Here is a 22,484-nt window from a genome sequence, read left to right as displayed (position 1 = left end):
GGTTCAGGCCCCCGCTGTTCTGGCCACTTGAGCCTGGGACAGGTCCCCAGCCTCTCTGAATCCAACTTCCTCCCCTGTGAAATGGGGACGGAAAGATCGTGTCCTCGGGGAGAGTGGAGCCCTGTCCAGGCTCTGGCAAGCTGAGGTCCCAGGAGAAGCCGTCTGTTGTTTTACCAGCAGAAAACTACAAGTGGCATATAGATGTCACCTGGCTGTGCCCTGCCCTGTTCTTATCACATCAGCAGTGACACTAGGACAGGACCAGGCAGCCTTAACTTTGTAGCTCTGCTAATCCCATAAAACCTGCAGCAGATTTTTCAGGGCAGGGTAAGAATCGATGGCTGAAGTGTTTACCTCTGGTGGCTAAGAGTGCAGGTGACATTTCCTGAGAACACAGGTGGCTTTGGCAGCGCTATTTAAGGTAACAGCGCGTGGGAGCATCTTCCGCCCCGACCTGAGGCCCAGCCGACTCCCCGAACTCCTGTGACCCCGGGGCCCGGGCGGGTGAGCCCAGCACAGCGCTGACCGGGGAAGGAGTCTCCCGAGGGCCCCCAGCTTCCTGTTCTGCCTCCTCTTCACAACATCCCCATGGAGACGCCAAACACCGTGCTGGGGCTCAAGTGGCTTTGGTTTGGTTTTGCCCTTTCTGGGTGGCAGAGTCTGGGGTGGTGGTTCTGGCGGGGACTCTGGGCACCTGCAGGTGGCAGTGTGTGAGCGCCGTGGGGAGGAGGAGGCACCAGGGCCCTGTGCTCTGGAGCTGGCGAGGGGGCGGGAGAGAGCCCGGCAGGGAGCTGACCAGGTCCTGTCCTTCCAGGCCCCAGATTGGCACCCGCAGGCCCCCAACTCCACCTCCGTCCACTCCCTGCTCCAGTCCAGCTCCCCAGACGCCCAGGGTCAGTAAAGCCAGTTGTCTTCCAGCTGAGGAGACTCAGGACGCCCCTCCCCTGCCTAAGCACCCTGTGGCTTCTGCGTCATCCACAGGGACAGATGCGGCGTGGGCCTGGTTCCCAGGGCTTCCTAGGCTGGAGGTCACACAGCCACCTTGAGCCGCCGTCCAGCAGGAGAACCCCCTTTCTACCCAGCGGATGCACTTACCCCCCACCTCCTACTTCCAGTCTCGCACCTGTCAGAGCCAGCCTGAAGCCCCAGCCTGGTCCCAAAGAGACCCAGTGAGGGAGGCATGGCCCCACATCCTGTTCCTTTTAGGAATCCTGGTGGCAACTTGGGGCAAACATTGGGAGCATGTTGGGTGGCCTCGGTGAACACAGGACGAGAAGGGAGCCCTGGAAGTCCCCCTGGGACTTGCAAGGGTTGGGCATGGTGTGTCCCTCGAGGGCTCTCGTGCGGAAGCTTGGTCCCCAGTGGGGTGGTGGAGAGGCGGTGCAGAATTTAAGAGGTGGGGCCTCTGGAAAGTGGCTGGGTGACGGGGACCCCATCCTCCTGAGCGGATTAAGGCTGGTGTTTGGAGTGGGGGGGTCCCACGCGACGGAAATGGTCTGTAAGGGAGGCCACCCCACCCCTCGGCCTCTTCTGTCACGGCCGATTCCTTTTTGCTTTCTTGCCGTCTATGGTGCAGCCAGCGTCCCTCACCAGGGTCCCTTACCAGGGTGTCAGCATCAGGATGTTTGGGCCCTCCAGCCACCAGCATTGTCGGCCAAATGCCCCTCTGTCCTTCACACATCACCCAGCGTCTGCTCTCTTGTTGCAGGACACAAAGCCTGAGACGGGCCGCCCAGGGCAGGACTCGGCTCCCTGCCCCCCTCCTCTGGGTGACCACCGGGTCCAGACTCCCACAGAGAGCCGTGGTCAGGACGGCTACTCTGCTGAGAGTGGGTCTGACACTGGGTTGGACAGGACACATCAACAGGGAGGCGGAGCTGCCCACAGCAGCTGGACAACACCACAGAGGAGCCTGGTCACCCTGTGGGATGTGGGTACCTGGTCCTCCCAGGGCGGCCTGTGCTCGGCCCTCAGCAAGCCTAGACACTCAGGCACTGGACACATTGCCCAGCAGGGGTGCTGAGTGCAGGGTAGACCCTTGCACATCCCAGGCCCTGGACACAGAGCAGGAATTCTCATTGTGGGTGACGGCTCTTGGAATGCATCTGAGAAGCTCATCTCCCGTTTGTCCCCAAGAGTGGGAAGCTGGGGTTCCATGCATGTCCTCCCCCGACAGACAGGGAGGGTGGCAGAGCAGAGGGGGCCGCGCCCCGGGGCCTTGCCATGTTCCAGTGCACAAGGGACTGCTGGGTTTTCAAGGGACTGTGCTGAGGTTAGAATGCACCCCGCGTTTCCGCCTTCCCGGATGAGCCGTGTTCTTGCTCCTAAGAGCTATAAATCTTCCCGGTCACAGAGACAAAACAGCCCTTGGCCCTTTTTTCTCCTCTGTCAAAGAAGCCCCTTGCAGGGGGAGGCTGGTCAGCTGTGTCTTTGGGCACCCAGAAACCAACTCAGGCCTGCATCACCACCCGCTCCTAAGCCCCCAGAGACTGACAGCACGCAGTTCGCTCACCAAGGCCAGCACGAGCCGCGCCCAGCACCCCCAGCCTCCCTCCCTGCCCTTCCCCAGCCTCTTCCTCCTCTCTCTGCACCCCAGGATCCAGCAACTCACACGAGGTGCTTTTCTGCAAAGGTCTCTGGGTCCCTGACACCAGTCCTGGCCAGCACTGCACTGGGCCGTCAGTGGACACTGGAACAGGACAAGCCACCGACCAGGTGGGCCACAGCAGGTGGAGACGGTGGCTCCATAGCCAGTCCTTGAACTAGAAGTGGACGTCCCTCCCAGGTTGGAAGAAGAGGGGTTTCCAGGGCACTCTGACTTGGGGATGAGGGGACTCATGGGGGAGCTCAGCCAGGAGGCGATGCAGGGGGAGGGTTCCACCCCTGGACAAGCTGCCCCCAGCTACGATTTCAGGCAGGTTCAGGCAGGGTGGCAGGAGCCTGTGGCACAGCCACTGCAGCTGGCCCGTCTGCTCTGGCTCGGGTGCAGACCCAGCTTCAGTCTTGCCAGCTGGGCACTGGGCACATTGCCTCGTCTCTGCAAGCCCCTCTGCAAACCACCCTCTAGGTCACGTATAAATGTCACCTGGCTGTGCCCTGCCCTGTTCTTATCACATCAGCAGTGACACTAGGACAGGACCAGGCAGCCTTAACTTTCTAGCTCTGCTAATCCCATAAAACCTGCAGCAGAGTTTTCAGGGCAGGGTAAGAATCGATGGCTGAAGTGTTTACCTCTGGTGGCTAAGAGTGCAGGTGACATTTCCTGAGAACACAGGTGGCTTTGGCAGCGCTATTTAGGGTAACAGCGCATGGGAGCATCTTCCACGCTGTGGGACTGTGGGAAGAGCCACCAGGAGAAGACAGTGAGGCACGCCTGGCCTGAGGCTAGCCTCGGACGAAGGCCAGGTGCTCTGGTCACTATTTTGACTGCCCGTGGAATCTCACTCAGATCAACTTCAGAGGCACGAGAGGTTGCCCTCGGCCAAGTGCGAGAGCCCCCGGGGGTTTGTCTGTTTCATTTGAAATCCTTGCTTGGTATTGGGCAGAGGCTCGTAGGTGCCGTGTGCCGGAGCTCAAGCCCCACAGATCTGGTCCCAAGGCCACTGCTCCCGGCTCTGTGGCTCTGGCGAGACCGTCGTGTGCAATGCATTCCCTGTGCCCAGGACAGCGCCTGGGTCTCGGCCAAACCTACAGGCACGCGGGTAAGAATGCAGGACGCTCAGGAGATCCCTGGGCTCAGGCCTGGGTGCAGCCCCAAGGCCCCCACTGGAGGCTCACGGGCTCCAAAGTGCGCTGTGGCTGCCGCTGCAGTCCCCGACAGAGAGCTCGGGAAAAGCCAGCGACCCGGGGCCGTTCTCTGCCAATATCGAAATCGCCCTCAGAGACTTTCCACGGGCGGCTAAGCCAAGTGATAGGAGGAAAATTGAGGGTTTATGTGTTTTTTAAATAAAGGAATTCTAATTCCAATAAAAAATAATGCCCTTCCACGGCCAATTGCCAGCTCCTCACCTTCTTCTTCCTTTTTTAATAAAAATTTTTATTGTGCACATTAGGTTAACCAGACCCAGGCGCAGCCTCTCTGTAACTCCGGGGCAGTCAAGGGGAACCTTCCCGGCTCATGCCCAGACTGCGGATCAGAGCAGCGCCCTGGGAAGAAGTGGGCTCACGCAAGCTCCTCTCTGCAGAACAACCAGGCTACTCTCCGGAGCATATTTTCAAAGCAAACGTTTTAATAGTACAGCAGTCAGCACTTGCCTTATCCTCCCATCTCTCTGATTCAATTCCCAAAACCCAAAGCCAGGAGGAAACTTGGGGTTGGGGAATGGAACTGGGGCTCCATGTGTTCTCTGAAGTCATTTCTCACAGAGCATCCCCTTTGCATACATGGACAGGCATGGTTCTGAATCCTGGTACTGCCACTTCCTGTCTGTGTGACCTCAGGCAAATTGATTAACCTCTCTGAATCTGTTTCATCATCTATTAAATATGAGGAAATAATAGCCTGTTTCACAATGTGGTTGAGCAAACTGAGCATGTGACGTAGGTCGAGTTCCCTGCACAGGAATCGGCTGCTCAGCGGATGGTGGGCATAAAGTAATGGGGAAGATGCTGAGGAGGAAGACGGTGGAAATGGTGCTGGAATGTGGTCAGTAGCAAGTGCCACGATTCCCACCCCTCTGCCCAGCGTTAAGTGTTGGTGGGGTGGGTGTGTCACGGGGTGTGCCAGTTGGCTATTGCCATGTGACAACTAACCCCCGAGCTCAGACAGACGAAGCAGCAGACGTGGGAGGCAGGGACAGAAGGTCGCAGCCTGAGGAGGGCTCTCGACCCTCGGCTGTGGCTCTGCCTTGCTGGGGACACAGGCACCTGCAGCCCGGGGCTCCCTGGGTTTGGATGTGAGAATCAGGATTGCAGCACGAGTTGGGGTCCGTGAGCCCAGGGACCCAGGCTCGGTCACCACGTGGAGGCTGTGTGACGTGGACAAGGCACTGATCCTCTCTGAGCCTCCCCTGGAGTCGGGAGGCTGGCATCACCCACGTGTTAGAGCTGCTGGGCACTCCAGCACCGAGTGGGCGCACAGTGGGCACTCCAGCACCGAGTGGGTGCACAGTGGGCACTCCAACACAGAGTGGGCGCACAGTGGGTACTCCAACACAGAGTGGGCGCACAGTGGGCACTCCAACACAGAGTGGGCGCATGGCTGGGCACTCCAGCACAGAGTGGGCGCACAGTGGGCACTCCAGCACAGAGTGGGCACACGGCTGGGCACTCCAGCACAGAGTGGGCGCACAGAGGGCACTCCAGCACCGAGTGGGCGCACAGTGGGCACTCCAGCACCGAGTGGGCGCACAGTGGGCACTCCAACACAGAGTGGGCGCACAGTGGGCACTCCAGCACAGAGTGGGCGCACGGCTGGGCACTCCAGCACAGAGTGGGCACACGGCTGGGCACCAGGCTGGGCGCTCGGAGCCGCCTCAGAAAGGCCCGCTGGCCGTCGCCAACCTCAGCAGAGGCACAGGAAGCGTGGACCCCTCTGGCCTCCGGGAGCCTCGGCCTCGTTCTGCCTTCGCCCTGGGTCACCTCCCTGACCTGAAAAACCCAGACCAGCTCAACTCAGTGCTCCAAGCCTGCGGTGGCTTCCCAAACCCCAGTCCTACAGTGCCACCCACACTCCCCACGGTGACCTGCACCACGGCCCTGGCCACTCCCCACCCCACAGCTCCCTCTCTCTCGGCTCTCTGGGCTCCGGGCATGAGGCCTCCTCCATGCTCCTTTCCGCCACAGGACCTTTGCCCCTGATGTACCCTCCGCACAGCAAGGCTCCCTCCTCAACTCTGTCCAGTCTCCACTCAGATCTCTCTCCTCAGACCGGGCCTGGCCCAGCCCCGCCCGCCCGCGCCCCCACCCCACCCAGGCTCTCAGAAATGGAAGGCTTGCAGCTGGTTGTTTTAACCGCGCTGGGACCATGCCTCGCACACAGGTGGCTGGGACTGACGCACAGGTCTTAGCACACTGTACTCAGGTGCCACCTCGTCCTCTAGTGCAAGAGAGCCGTAGCCCCATTTCAGAAATGAGGACAGTGCGTCTCAGAGAGCTGAAGCAACTTGCCTGGTGCCACACAGCCAGGGGGCCACGCCAGGATGTGGTCCTCACTGAGGTCCAGTCCTTTCCCACTGCCCCCGGGTCCACCTGCCCAGGGAGGGGCACCAGGCAGCTGCATGAGCCGCAGAGACATGCCCGGGGCCACCCGCTCTCAACAAGAAGACCCTGGGTGCATCATTTCAGGACTCCAGTGACAGCAGCTGGCTGTAGGTGAGACCCGACCCTCTCCATGAGCCATGAGCGTGTCGTGGGGGTGGTCCTGGTCACGGCATCCACATGCTGATGGCGAGACTAGTGGGAAGACCCAGACTGGAGCGTGGGTTGGTGCCACCAGGAGTTACAGGCTTGTCCTGTGGGTGTTTCCGTTTCCAATCCAGAACTGAAGCAGGAGTCCACCCGGAGCTGTTCCGTGCACACGGGAGCCTCCCTGTGGATGACCTCCCGCTACCCCCGTGATGGCCCCACATACCAGGCTCCATGAAGTCATAAAGCTGTCCCTTGGGAACACCAAGTCAGTAGCAAGACAATTGATCAGGTGGAGAGACGGGCTCACGGCCCGCCAGGGGCACGGTGGAGTCACGGACAGGGGCCTGCGGTGGCCATCCCTGCCCACACAAGTGTCCCCCGGGTCCTCAGGCTGGGGAGCGGCCGCGGCAATCAGAGACCGAGTTCTGACTGACGATGGTGTGGGGAGACCGCTGGACACCAGGGTCTTCTCGGGAACCCACGGGCTCCCTGAAATGTGCGAGGGGTGCCCGAGGGGGTCCTTGAGGTCCTGTGTGGCCCAGGCAGTGCTCCTGGGCTTGGCTCCCGACCTTGCAGCTGTGACCTCTTCGCGCTGTAGAGAGCGTGAAGCTCTAAAGCCTTTGCCCAGCTCCCACGGGGTCGGGAGGAGGGGAAATAAGCCCCGACCAGGTGCGGGCTGCTGCTCTCGGCTCTTGGAAAACCCAGGAGACCTTCCCTTGTGCTGTCCTGGGGGCACAGGTGGTCACCGGCATTGTGACTAACACTGAGAGCCACCCAGGGTGCACGCACTTGCTGGGCCCCAGGGACGCAAAGCACAAAACATATGGCCTCCCTCAAGGAGCTTCCGTCACATGGTCCTCGCAGGCCAGGCTCCATGTGGGTCCAGACAAGCCCGGGCCTGGGGAGCCTGGGAGGCTGGGGCAGGGAGAGGCTGGGGCAAGGAGAGGCTGGGGCAGTGATTTACATGTGCCGAGGGCCAGCTGTTTTATTATCACCGTTACTGCCGCCACCTCCACTTTACAGATGTTAGAATCAAGTCCCTGAGAGGTTGGACCCAGACCATCAAGAATCGAGTTGGGCTTTGAGCCAGGGTCGCCAATAATGCTGTGTTCCTGGGACTTCAATTGCTAAAGGCAGGAAAGCCCCAGGACAACCGGGACAGGCTGGCCACCTTCGATGGCAAAGCCACCGCGTCCTTCACCTGAAGCAGAGATGGGCTTTTCCTCCTGGTCACTCCCCGCTCTCAGCTAGAGGCCTGAGGCCGGTCTCCTTGCTCTGCCCGAGCCTGAATCCCACCCGCACGCCTGCACCCCATCAGCTTTCCTGATCCTCACAGCAGTGCTGGGCACAGGAAGAGCGGTCACAGGAAGGGGGCACTGTCACAGCAGGGACGGACAGAGCACTCTCGCCCACTGGTCCTGTCCTCTTCCTGTTGGGAGGGCTCCTGTGAGCACGGTGAGAAACACAGGCTTTGGTCTGGGCTTGGTGTCATGCTGTCTGGATTCCTGGGTGGCTCGCGCCTGCTGGCAAGCTAGGGGACTGGGGAGATGAGGGACAGCCGGGCAGCGCACTCAGGGAGATGGAGCCACACAGACTGTGTGAGTCACAGGAGGGGCACTCCATGGCGGGCTCTCTCCATGGCCCCGTGGATCCGTGCACGGCAGAATCATCCTCAGAGTGAGCATCTCCTCTGGGACCCACTCAGAAAGGGCATCTCCCTGCTGGAAGGCCCTGGGAGAAAGAGGACTCGCTGTGGTGCAGGTCCTCGGGGTCCTCCATCCTGCACAGGGTGACCTCTTGCCTCACAATCACCGCCCGCCCAACAGGATGGGGCCCTTGACCTCGCCACCCTTGATCGCTGAAGATCTCAGAGTCCTGTCTTGCTCCTGCAGTTCCAGGGCCTGTCTTTGTCCCTCTGTTGAACACAGCGCTTCTGGCCTGCTGAAGCCCCTCAGGAGGGTCCCGCGCCCCGGCCCTGCAGCAGAGGGCCATCCGTGTGCGCCTCGGCATCCCCTGGAGAGGTGGCCAAATGCCCACTGCTGTGCTCCACCCCTGGTGATTCTGATTCAGTGGGTCTGGGCGGAGCCTGAGTTCCCGGGTGGCAGTGACGCTTGGAGAGTCGCTGATGGATTCCAAACCAGGACACTTTTTCACCCCACCCCCACCCCACCCCCCGCGAGACCTCCCGCTCCTCAGCTGTAAAACAGGGCTGGTCCTGACTTGGCAGAAGTCCTACAGAAGGCCAAGGCCAGGCCTCCCCGCTCTGTGCTGAGCAGCGCATCGGCTGCCGCAAAGGCCCTTCTTTCTCACACAGCAGCGGGAAGCGGGTCTGATGGCTTCTTCGCCCCATGCTCAGTGGAAGTAGATCCAGAGTTACCGAAAGTCTCCAAGCTCTGTGCTTGTCACCGCACAAAGGAGACTGTGCAAAAATGTCAAGGATGATTCTAAGAGGCGGCCGGACACTAGAAGCTCAAAGGCCCATGTGGCCCCTTAAGTCCTCCCTGGGGAAAGCAGCAGGAACCTCAGTCAGCGAGCCCTGCCCTTCCACCGTGGCCACCACGGGGTTAAGCCTACTGCCCACCAACGCTCCCTCCTCTCCGGCTCCGGGTTTTCTTTCTCTGGCTCACATCCACCCACCCACTCCTGCTTTCTCTCCTAGTGCAAGTTTAATAAGCCAATATCAAAACCATCTAGGCCTGGAGCTTTCAAGATTTAAGACTTTTAAATGTGAAGCACCTCATTATATCTGACTATTTTCAATAAAAAAAAGACCTGATAAGCCATTGATGTGACACTGGTTATCGGTGGGATTTGTTTGACGTCGATTTGAAATGTGTACCGCTTGCTTTTTGGGGTAATGGAATCAAACACTTGGGAGCTGCTCCATGCTAGGAGATCACTTTTCAAGTAAGAACATTAAAATGGAGAGAGACCTTGCTCGGGGGTTTATAGAGAGAAAGCGCCATTGTACAGTACGGCAGAGAGCGGTGGCTACATGGACAATTGACTTCCTTCCTGTTAATCAACTGCAATGTTTACCTTCTTACGCCCACCATTTCCAAACCATTAAAACTAAGAGGATTAGCATCGCGTTTCTGCCAAGGTGTACTTTCATTTCAGCAAATACTACTTTCGCTGTCGGAGGAGATTAAAGGTCTGAAAGAAATGATTTCTTCATCTGGCATACATTGTCACATAGGTTAAAAAAAAAATGATCCGGTTAAGAGAAGATAGTATCCTTGTCCTGTGAAACTGATCTCGAAAAGACTTAAATTTCAGGACAAACAGCATAAAAATTGTGGAGAATAATCGAGTGTTAGGACCAAGGATTTCGAGCTGCCTAAATAGTGTCCAGAAAGGTACCAGCTGGCACCAGCAGGAAAGTGGTGGCCTTCACTCAATAGGTCCTCCAGCCTGGGATTCTGGTGGAGCTTCGGAAAACGCGTAAGCACTAGAGTCCAGGTAGGATGGCTGTGCTCATGGGGTTTTGCCTATTTATGGGATTCTTGAGGCTTTTAAAGGCCTATTGTGCTCTTCCTTCTTAGTTCTAGAAAGTGTGGAATTTTGACAAAGCCAACTTGCAAAATGTGCCCCTTGGTCAAACCCCCTGAAAGCACACTTTGAAGTTGGATGTTTTCTCCCTCAACCTGCAGACAGCTCAGATCCTGTTCAAGGTCTGACCGAGCGGTTTGCAAGACGCCATCCCAGCATCAGGAACGAGATCTGGGAATCTATCAGGAATGCAAAATCCCAAGCCCCGCTCTAGAGGGGCTGAGCCAGAACCTTGGGGGTCCAGCAGTTCTCCAGCTGACCCTGGGGGTTGAGAACCACCGCTCCAGGGCTAGTGTCTTCTATTATGGACAGAATGGTGTCCCCTCAAGGTTCATGTGCTGAAACCCTAACCCCTATGTGACTCCATTAGAGGCCAAGCTTTTGAAGAGCTACGCGGAGTTAAATGTGGCGGAGGGGCGGGGCCCTAACCCGACAGGACAGCTGTCCCTGCAGAAGGAGGAAGAGGCACCAGGGGTGTCCCTGCAGAGGAGAGGCCATGTGGGCACACAGCAGCAGTGGCTGTCTGCAGGCCGAGGAGAGCAACCCTGCCAGCACTGTCACCAGGGGCTTCCTGTTGGGCATGTCACCCGCCTGCGGTATTAGGGCAGCCCTAGGAAACATCTTTAAATTACTGACAGGAAAAGCTGACGACCTAGAGTTATTGACCCGACAAACACATTTTTCAAGACTTAAGACAAAATGGACCTTTGAATACAAGCAAAAGTTAAAGAAATTAATTTCAACTAAACTCAAACTGCAAAAAAACAAAACAAAACAAACAAAAACCCAAAACATTTAAACTGAAGGAAGAGACGTGGAGCTTTGCAAAGGAATAAAGAGTACTAGAAATGAGGCTTCGCTGGTAAGCATAAATACTTTTCTCTTATTATTTAAGAATTTTTAAAAGATAATCAAGTGTGTAAAGCAAAAATGATTACAATGTACTCTGGGCTTTATAAAATGTATGACATGAGAGCCTAAAGACCTAAGAGAGAGAAATAAAAATGCAATGTTGTAAAGTCCTTGTCACATACATGAAGTGGTACACTATCACTTGAAAGCAGACTGTGACACACTGAAGATGTAGACCAAGAACCCTGAATCACTCCCAGGAATGACGCAACTCAAAATCAGAGCTCCTGAGTCAAAAGGGAAGTCTCGCCAAAATCATCACAAAATAGTTCATCCAAAATAAGGCAGAAAAACAGAAACAAGGGATAAAGAACTGCCGCAGTCTGGCTGGGCACAAATAACCGGGAGGTCACTAGCCACTTGTAAGTTCAAAACAGGAACGAACTTTATTCCAGAACCTCCGCGAGAACTCAAAAGTAGCAGGCACCCGAGGTAGCAGGAGCTGCCCCATTGCCAGACAGCAGAGGTCCATATACACAACTGAATACGCAGCCTGCCCCAATCCAGCATCATCCAGTTACAGCAATCAGCCATCATCCCAATAATAATACACAGCTTAACTTAACCATCATCATCCTAATGGCTCGCTGGCGCTACCCCTCAACCACTCCTTCTGGCAAAATGCCAGGCGCCATCCTAACTTGGTTGTGGCTCTCAACAAAGAACAGGTGGAGAAAATAAACAGAAGGCAAAATAGTAGATATAAATCCAATATCATTGATAATCACATTAACTTACAATGGTCTGAATCCCCCCAAGTAAAAAGCAAATATTGTCTGTTTGGATGAAAAAATCATACCCAACTAGATGCTTCTCACAAGAAATCCATTTTAATAAAAACAGAAATGAGTTAAAAGTAAAAGGGTAGAAAGGATACACTATCCTAACACTAATTTCTTTTCAATTCTGCAGTGGCTAGTTTAGTATCAAAGTGGATTCAGAATAAATAATAATTCCAGTGCTACAGACTTTTTCATAGTGATAAAGGGATGAATTAGTCAAAAAGACATAGTAGTTCTAATTAGTTTTTCACCTAATAGCAAAATTTCAAAACAAATGAACCTAAAACTGGTAGAAGTACAAGAAAAAATGGGCAAATCCATAACTCTATTAGGGATGCTAATACCTTTCTTAACTGCTCAATAATTGACAGAATGTTGACAGGAAATCATTAAAGATACAGAGCACTTGAGCAGGACTATCAACCAGCTTTATCTAATTTACATTAATGAAAATATTCTACACAACAACAGTATAAAATACATTTTTTTCCAGTTCCCACAGAACATTTATTCTCGGTGATGAAAAAGTGTCAATAAATGTTAAAAGATTCATATTATAAAGTGTGTTGTCTGGTCACAATAACATTATGTTAGAAATCAATGACAGAAAATCCCCCAATGCTGGAAAATTATAAACCATACTTTTAAGTGGCCTTTGGGTCACAGAAACTGTTTAAAAGAAAATTAAAACATTTTCTTGTATACGGAAACAGAACATACCCTAATTTGTGGGATGTAGCCAAAGCAACACATAGAGGAAATTTTATAGCATTAAAATGTCTACCTTATATAAGAATAAAGGTCTCAAACCATTGTCTTCAGCTTCCATATTAAGAAACAGGAAAGAGAAAACTAATAAAGATAAAATCAGAAACCAATGAAAATGAAAATAAAACCCCCTGCACAGAATTCATGAACCAGAAGCTGGTTCTTTTAAAAGGTCAATAAAATGATAAACCCCTATCCAGATGAACCAGGAAAAAAAGACAAAAATTAGAAATATTAGAGACAAATTAGGTAATATCAGTACATGTGCTGCAGATATTAAAATGATAATTAGGAAACATTATGAGAAACTTAGGAACAATAAATTCAACAGCTTGTGTGAAGTGGAAAAGGTCCTTACAGACAGAAACACTGCACCTTGCTCAAGAAAAATAGTGGGGGATACCTTGATTGTCTTATACACATGAAAGAAGTTGAATATTTATCTAAAATCCTTCCCACAAAGAAAATACCAGGATCACTGGTGAATGCTACAAAAATTTTAAGGAAATCATTGGGCCAATTCTGCATCTTCTGTTCCAGCAACGTGAGGAGGGAGAGCACCCTCCAAGTCATTTCATAAGGGAAGCATTACTTTGATACTAAAATCACTCAAGAACCGGACGGGGAAAGAGAACAGAGATGAGCATCCCTCACAACCATAGACGCACATCCTTAGCAAATCAAACATAATTATATATAAAAAAAAGAAAAATACAAATATAAAGCATAAATAATTGGGGCTTATCCAAGGAATTCAAGGTTGTTTTAACATTCCGTGGTCATCTCACTACATACAGCAAAAGCAATTGACAAAATCCAAAATCTGTTCCAGGTTAAAAAACATTTTGCAAACCAGGAATGGAAAAGAATTTTTATCAGCATTCTGAGGGTACCTGCCCCCAAACTACAGATAACATCACAGGTAATGGCTAAAGATCGCGCGCTTTTCCTGAGACTGGGAACAAGCCCAGGTTGACCACTCTCGCCACTTCCATTTAACATCTTCTTGAATGTTCTAGTCAAGATAATGAGGAAAGAAAAGAAATGGCTGGGATCCGGAATGAAAATACAGAAGTAAAACTGTCTATTCACGGGAGTTGTGATTGTCTTCATCAAAACTCAGATAGAATTTATAAAAATGCTTCTAGAACCTATAAGTGAGTTTAGCAAGGTTATAGGATACAAGATCAAATTACAAAAGCCAATTGCATTTCTATATGCTTCCAACACACAATTGAAAATATCATTTGCCTATGGCACAAAAGCATGAAATATTTAGAGATAAATCTGATAAACTATGGCAAGACTTGTACACTAAAAACACTGCTGAGTGAAATTGAAGGAAACCTAAATTGAAAGCTGTGCTGAGATCATGGATCAGAAGATTTCATATCTATGCCAAATGGATGTATTGATTCAATAATCAAAATCCCTGTAGGATGTTATTGTGGAAATTGAGAATCCTCAAATTCATATGAAATGCAAAAGCCTGAGAACAGCCGAACAAATTTGAAAGAGGACAAAGTTGGAGAATTTGCATTGCCTGACTTCAAGGCCTATTCTGAATTCATAGTAACTAAAACAGTCTGGTGTTGGTCAAGATAGACAAGCAAATCAGTGAACCAATAGAGAACCCAGAGATAGACCCACACAAATAGGGGCAATTGATTTTTCAAAAGAGATGCAAAGCCAATTGATTGAGGGGGGAAAAAACAGTAGTCTTTTAAATGAGAGGCTGGAGCAATGGGATCCGTACAAACATGACCTTTGATCTGGATCTCTACCATATTTAACTCAGGTGATACCATAGAAAACTGAAAATATAATTTGTCTATAGCACAAAAACATGAAATAGTAAAGGTAAAAACTGAAACCATAGAAATTCTAGAAAAAAGCATAGAAAATCTTGTGACCTTGGGTTAGACAAATGTCTTAGATACAACGCAATATGCAATATGCATGGTCTATAAAAGCAAAAAGTAGTACACTGGACTACATTCACAGTAAGAATGTCTACTCTGAAAGACACTGAGATGATAAGCTGCTGTCTTAAAGATCCTATTTGCAAAACATGAATCTCATGATGGAGTCGTATCCATTATGCATAAAACTTCTATAATAAGAGTACACCTCAATTTAAAATATTTGCAAAATGTTTTTAAAAATCCAAGAATGTGGGCTGAGGTTGTGGCTCAGTGGTAGAGCGCTCACCTAGCATGCATGAGGCACTGGGTTTGATCCTCAGCACCACATAAAAATAAAAATAAAGATATTGTATCCACCTAAAAAAACTAAAAAATAATTTTTAAAAAATCCAAGAATATATATTGATGGCAATTAAGCATGTTAAAAAGATGCTTCTTCAGTCATTAGGTTGATGCAAATAAAAAAATAACAATGTAATATCACTACTCACCTATTAGAAGGCCTGAATTTGATAACACTGACCATAACAATTATTGAAGAGCCAACTCCCCCTGGTGGGGAGGTAGAGCAGTACAGCCACGTAGGGAAAGAGTTTTAGTTTCTTTAAAAGTTGAACACATGGGGCTGGGATTGTGGCTCAGTGGTAGTGTGCTCGCCTAGCATGCATGAGGCACTGGATTCGATTCTTGGCACCACATAAAAATAAAGAAAAAATAAAGTCCATCAACAACTAAAAAAATATTTAAAAACAAAAAAAGTTGAACACGTACCTTCCATACGACCCATGCATTCCACTCCCAGGTATCCACCCAAGGGAAGTGTAAGCCTATGACCTTACAAAGGCTTGAGCTTGAATACTCATGGTGCCTTCATTTGGAATGCTCAAAACTGGAAACAATCCAAAAGTTCATCAACATACGAAAGCATCAGCAAATTGGGGTACACCTGTACAATGGTACACTGTCGGTAATTAAAAGGGTCAAACTGATGAGACGCACAACAATGTAGATGATTCTTGAAATAATTATACTGATCAAATAAGCCAGAAACCACATAAATAAGGACCCATGGTGTATAATTCTAAGCAAAATTCTAGAAAATGAATTTCAGTGACAGAAAGCAGACCCTTGCCTTCCCGGGCATAAGGGAGGTAGGGAAGGAGCAGGACGGGAGGAGAGTTTGGGGGATAATCCGTGTGTTCAATATCTTGGTTGTGAATACGTCACACCTTATCAACTGCACATTTGAAGCATGTGTGGTTTACTGTATGTCGCGAATGCCTCCAAAAAGCATTTTAAGGAAATCTCTGCAAAAGATTTATAACAAAAAACTACCCGGTAGCTTCTGGTCTGAATGTGTGCCTTTAAAATTTCTAATTTACAGTTATATCCCACCTTGTTCCACAGGAGTTTTAAGATATTCCCCAGGAAGGGGACGTTTTCCATAGCGTCCTTTCTGTTTTCTCTGATAAACAGCACAGAGGTGCACATCTCTGACCATGAAGCTTTTCTTTTGCATTCTGTATTACTTTCCTGGGATGCATTCCCCAAAGTGGAACTACTCATTTAATGGATATGAATGTTTTAGATATTGCTAAATTGCTTTCCAGGAAAAAAGGCTGGGACAATTTATACCAGTGTGAGATTTTCTATTTTTCTGCACCCTCGCTAAGCATAGAATGCTCATTTTATAAATGTTAACTTGCCATGTTAAAATGTATTTCTTTGATGTTTTTGGTTTTTATTTATGTGACTGTTTTGGTGGAAAACTTTTTCAAAGTAGATTCTATTCATTTGCATTCTGGAAGGGCAATTCTTTCCTTTCCAGGGGTCAGTTAAGATTATGGTGATTTTTGTTCAGTTTGAATGACTTTATGATATATTAAATCTAACAACCATTTGTCACTTTGGGGGAATCTTTTTCTTATGCAATTTTGGTTTGATTTGGTTTGTCCAATTAGAAATTTTGCATTTTTTTTTTTTGGTAGTTAAATTTCTCAATCTTTTCCTTCATTTTTTTTCTCATGAAATTGAAATTTGGAAATACCTCTTCTCATAAAAATTTTGATGTGTTTATTGCAATTCTAGTTTCTTTTTATGGTTGCATTAACCATTTAATGCTTTAATCTTCTGAAATTTATGTAGGGGTGTAGAATATATAGGTTTCACATTAATATTTGCCCCTCCAAATAGTGACCACCTGCTCAACTGCCACTTCTGCAGAATCCCTGAGGATGAGAGGAGATCCCAGGAGATGATCATGGTGAGGAGCAGGAAACTGGAGGGAGCTGGGCGGCAAAGGGTGCCTGGGGCTGAGGGGGGGGCGCGTGCTTAGCTTCCTGTTGGAGCATACTTCTTAGGTCTTTTCTTTGAATTCTTCAAAGGGAAAAAAAAAATCGACAGCATTCAGCTAAAGAAGACCTTGCCATTTCAGGGGGTGACTGGTTCAACAGGTTCTCAAGGTCACTGGTGCAGAACCGCAGGCTGCTGTCCCAAACCTCACCCCTTGGTCAAGGTCTGCTGGACGTCAAGGTCCCTCATCAACTCTGTTCAAGTTCAAGTACATGGAACAGAAAAACCCAGAAGAGCCAGATGGAAGTTCATTTCTTCCACATAAAGGAAATCCAGAGGTGGGAGTCCAGGGCTATGTCCAGGGCAGCTTAGCCACGCTGCTGAGGTCCAAGCTCCCTCCAGCTCTCCTGCTGCATTCCCATGAGGGGCCCAGTGCTTCTGGTCATAGACGGTTGGAGCTGGGAGTTTCAGGCAGCAGGTCGGAGGCAGGTCAAAAACCCAGACAGGCCACAGCCTCTGCCTTCGAAGGAGGCTTCCTAGAAATTCTGGAAGATTTAGTTGCATGACCTCATGAGCAAGGGATGCTGGGACATTCTGCCTGGAGGAAATGGACACTAGAGAGAACCAGCACAAATTACCCCTCCCCTAGCCTCTCCTTTCCTAGTTATAAAAGGAACAATTAGATGATCTCCACAGACCTTGCCAGTCAAGGATCCCTACATCCAATGGTGGGTTCATGGAAGTACCGCTTTCCCTCCTGCCATCCCCCAGTGAAACCAGTTATCTTACTAATTTCTCAGATCCAAAGCATCTTCAGGTGTAAGACAAGACAAGTAGACCTGTGCTAAGGCCTGAATATTTGTGTCTTCCCCTTCCACCTCCTGCCAAATTCATATGTTGAAATCTAATCCCAAAGTGGTGTTATTAGGAGGCGGGGTCTTTGGGAGTTATCTTAGTTTGTTTTGTATTGTTGTAACAGAATACTTGAGGCTGGGTAATTTACAAAGAAAGGAGGGTTATTTTGACTCATAGTTCTGAAGGCTGAAAAGTCCAAGATTACGTAGTTTTGTCTGGTGAGGGCCTTATGCTGCCTCAACTCCTGGCAGAAAGAAGAAGAAGGGCAAGTAGGAGCCTGTAAAAAATTCCAAACAGGAGGGACGACCTCCTGTGACAACAGCCCGCTCCAGAGCCAGGAAAGACAACTCACTCTTTGAGGAAGGTGTTAGTTCATTTGCGAGGGCTCTGTCCCCAGGAACCTAACACCTCCTACTGGGCCCCAGTGCCACACTGCCACACTGGGGACGAAGCCTCGACACGAGTTTTGGGGTCAGACCGACCATATTAAAACCTCAGCAGGAGGTGATGAGGCTCAATGTGATGAGTGCCCGTATCACAGAAAGCCCCACAGAACTGCCCTGTCCCTGCTACCATTGAGACCACAGCAACAGTTACAACGGACCAGGAAGTATGCTCACATGACTTGGAATTTGCTGGCACCCTGATCTTGGACTTCCAGTCTCTAGACCTGTGAAAAATGAATGTCGGCAGTTTATAAGACTCCCAGTTTATGGCCTCTTGTTACAGCAACTTGAATAGACTGAGACTGCCTGCCTATCTGGTCACTTGGAGGACTAAATAAAAGGCTGCATATCGATCCCCCAACATGTAAGACAGGGGAGAGAACTCCTTTTAAGCAGCACTTAAAGAAAGACAGCTCTTTTCTGTTCTGCAAGGCAGGCTGATTTTCCTATTAATGTGATTAAAAATAGCACCACTTCAGTTAGCCAAGCTGAACCTACTAAAGGAAGAAATTAAAATACTTGTACAGATTTTGTAGTCGACTTTTTTCCCCAAGGTTCTGAAAGATGGCTGATTTCTTCCCAAGCTCAGATCCTGAAAAAGTACCAAAAACTTAGGTTTCATAAAACCAGGAGGCTCTGCGTTCATCCGTCAGAGCACTCCACTCCCACAGTTGACAAACTCGTGCCACAGATACCCTGTGAGCTTTCCAACTGACATTTCAAATGGCTGATCCTTTCGAACAAAAACATAAAATAGAAATAAGGCTCCAGCCCTCAGGGACCTCGAGGCTGGATAACACTTGGCCTAAACATAAGGCCTCTCTGGTCAGCTGCGAGTCCACCGGCCGGGAGCCTGGCGCGTTCATCTTTGACTCATGACACTTCAGTGGGACCTGGGGTTTGGAACTTGGTGATTGAATGTTGCATGTGTGAAGACTTCCTTCACGCCATCGAACGTTATTTAAAACTAGCCCCCGGTGAGCTGGACGTGGGAATGCAGCGCTGGGGACAGGGCCACTAGAGGAAGGCGTTGGAACTGCCCGGCCTGTTGGAAGCCCTGCCTCTGCCACTTAGCAGCTGTGTGACCATGTGGCAAGTGCTTGGCCCCCGGAGCCCCACCGGGATCCAGGAGTCGGATGCAGACTCTTAAACGCACCAGGTTGTTAACGGGCCAGATCGGGGATGGCGGCTGCACTGATCCTGGTTCAGGGCAGGGCCTCCACAGCTGTCTCAGATGAGGTTCCAGGTGGCACCCAGAGAACTGCCCCCTCCCCCGAAGATGCAGAGTCCCCATAGCAAAGGGTGCCAGTTTCCTTCTCTTCTGCCCCCCAAACCCAGACACTGAGTACACAGGACAAAGGGACACGTGGGCAGGTGGAGAGGCCCAGATCCACAAGGACTTCAAAGGATTTTATAACCAAGGTGACCTCCAGCTCTGGCTGGAAGAGGCTCAAAGGGACAGAACAATGAGGACACTGTTATTCACTGTGTGCCTCCTCTGGGTCAGGCAGCATCTCATTTAATCTTCACCACAGCCCTCGATAAAAGTGCCATTTGCATCCACATGGAACAGAGGGCAGAACAATCTCAGAGCAGTCATGCAACTTGCCCACAGTCACACAGCTCATGGTTTGTGGGACCTGGACACATGCCCAGGAGGGTGGTCCAGTCTTTGGCTTAGAAGATAGCGGCCATCAGTAACATGGATGGCATTCTTACCACCCACACAAGCACGAGTTCATCCACCTCACCATGGAGAGCCCCCTACGCACCATTCCCTGTGCTAAGTTGGGGACATAAACATGTACGGAGCCTCGTCTTACAGGTTAGAGGGGAAATTGACCAATAATCATACAGAGAGATGTATAACCACACTCTGTGATGTGCGGTCACACTCTGTGACGTGGGGCGGGAAGGGAGGGGACCTGGACTCGTGGGGTGGGGAGTGTGTCCCCAGGAGAGGACGACTGGGCAGCCCAGTTTGCTCGTCCACTGGACGAGCCAGTCTTTCTGTGCACCCACGCCAGGGCTGTGCAGCAGGAGCAGGTGGGGAGGAGAGCGCAGAGCGGCCCAGCCTGGAAGCCGCTGATCCTGTCCAAATGATAACCTGCTGAGGGAAGCGATCCCAGCCCCGGCGGCCTCTAATTGCAAACCAGGCAACCTTAGCCGAGCAGATCTGCAGATAGCCGCCCTGTCATCGCCTCCGCCCTCGCCTGCTCTGTGCCCTGGAGCAGAGGCGCATGTGTACCCTCGGGAGGACGCTTGCCTTCCGCTCGGCGCTTTCTACCCAGGTCCTGGGTGGAGAGCTGGGAACCCACAGGACCCGCGAGCCCAGGCAGGCACTCAGAACCCGGGAGGGCCGCAGCCACCTCCGAGGGGCAAAGCCCCTGGCCCTCCCTGCCCGCCCTGGGCTGTCCAGGGTCGTGAGTGTTCCTGCAGGGCCCAAGTCTGGGGACCACAGGAAGGGGCAAGTGCTCCCCTGGCCCCACTCTGGAAGGCAGAGACGGCCCGCGGCCTCCCACCTGCAAATAAGCGAGGCCTGGGAGGCAGGTCTGAGGAGGAGCGGGGGCTCCTCGTGGTCAGGGTTGGGGTTAGGGTTAGGGTTAGGGTCTCAGAGGGAAGGCCGCCACCTTCCTCATGGTGTGAGAGCGGTACGTGTCCCCCAGGAAGACTAGACCAGAGAGGGAGCAAAGGAGGCGGACCTCCCAGTGATCTTGCTGTTTGGAGCCAAGCCGTGGTGCTGAGCCGGGGCCTTCCTGCAGGGTGTCGCAGCCACAGCCTCTGCGGATGGCACCGCGTGCCGTTTGGTGGCCAGCCCTGAGGACGGTTTCCATGCCGTGGGATCCACCTTTGTAACATCCTTTCCACAGGAGCATAACCTAAGGAGGATATTTGCCATAACTTATTTAACAAACTCCCCGTTATGGGCCCCTGTCATGTTTCCCGGGCTCCCCACGATCAGAACCCTGATCCTGAGGCCACGTGCACATGCACTGTGAGCACTTTTCTAGACCCAGAGGTTCTGCCGCTGGTTTCATCAACCAAGAGGATTGTGGTACTAGCCTGAGAAGGGGGCCAGCAACGTCCATCCACAGTTAGACGGACAGTTACTTGGGGATCTGCATTTGAGAACAAGGGGAGGTTCTAATGAGAAATGTCTTTATTTTAGAAATATTATTGACTCACTAGAGAATTCCAGTGAAGAGCCACCAAAACTTGTTCAGAGGGGAGTTTTGTTCCTCATGGGGAAGGGCCAGCATTAGTTCCCTATCAAAGAACTCAGTCACATTTCTATCTCCCCTCAAGTTGCTAAATATTCATCCAGTGGCTCTGGGAAGGAGACACTCTGCCTGACACCTTCACTCAGGCTGAGCGTGAACCCAAAATACCTTAGACTTTGGCACCCATAAAATCAGATGGCTGTGGCTTCATTTTCATTTTTAAAAGCCTTTATTGGCACACTCATACATTGCTGGTGGAGCTGCAAATTGGTGTAACCATTATGGAAAGCAGTATGGAGAGTCCTCAGGAAACTTGGAATGGGACAACATTTGACCCAGTTATCCCCCTCCTCAGTTTATATCTCAAGGAATTAAAATCACCATGCTACAGTGACATAGCCACATCCATGTTTATAGCAGCTCAATTCACAATAGCTAAACTATGGAACCAACCTAGGTGCCCTTCAATAGATGAATGGATAAATAAAAAGTGGAATATTACAAAATGGAAAACAACACAGCCTTAAAAAAGAATGAAATCATGGCAGTAAATGGATGGAGCTGGAAAATATCATGCAAAGTGAAATAAGCCAACCAAAAAACCAAAGGCCAAGTGTTTTCTCTGATATGTGGATGCTAATTCATAACAAGGTGGGGGGGGGGGCAGGACTAGAGAAGAATAGAGGTACTTTGAATTAGAGGGGAATGAAGGGAGGGAGGGGGAATGAGGGTAGGAGGACATAGAATGGATTGGGCATTATTACCTTAGGTGCATGTATGATTACACAACTGGTGTGACCCTACTTCATGTACAACCAGAAGAACGGGAAGTTGTACTCCATTTCTGTACGATGTGTCAAAATGCATTCTACTTTCATGTCTAACTAATTGAAACAAATATTTAAGAGAGAGAGAGAGAGAGAGAGAGAGAGAGAGAGAGAGAGAAAGGACTGATTCACCAACCCGAGTGTTCTGATCTACACAGGGGCATTGCTTTCTGTCAGTTATGAATAGATCTACACCACACACTCACACCTCAGTCTATCCGAGTAATAAATCTCAGGTGAAGGAGCTTTCTGAGAACTCGAGGCTTTGGGACAGTGTTGAAAACAGTGAACACAAAAGGAAGTTGGTGGGATCTCATGAACATCAAAGGGAGGTCAGGAGATGGACCAGAGGCCCCAAGGAGTGGGTGGAGGGGGTGGGGGGGATGCTGGGGAGTGACTGGCCAAAATAGATTGTTATCGTATGCACGTACAGATACGTAACGACAAACCCCATCATTAGGTACAACCACAATGCACCGATTAAAAATGTAGGAAAAAAAGACTGATGTAAGAAAATTAAAAAATATTGAAGTCCTATTGGTCCTCTTGCCTGGTG

The sequence above is a fragment of the Marmota monax genome, unplaced genomic scaffold, assembly GCF_021218885.2.
Source record: "Marmota monax isolate L192 unplaced genomic scaffold, Marmota_monax_Labrador192_F-V1.1 WCK01_AAM20220418_F8-fsc00076, whole genome shotgun sequence".
In the NCBI taxonomy this organism is placed as follows: domain Eukaryota; kingdom Metazoa; phylum Chordata; class Mammalia; order Rodentia; family Sciuridae; genus Marmota; species Marmota monax.
The sequence above is the reverse complement of the archived record's forward strand: the minus strand, read 5'-3'. Positions refer to the sequence as shown.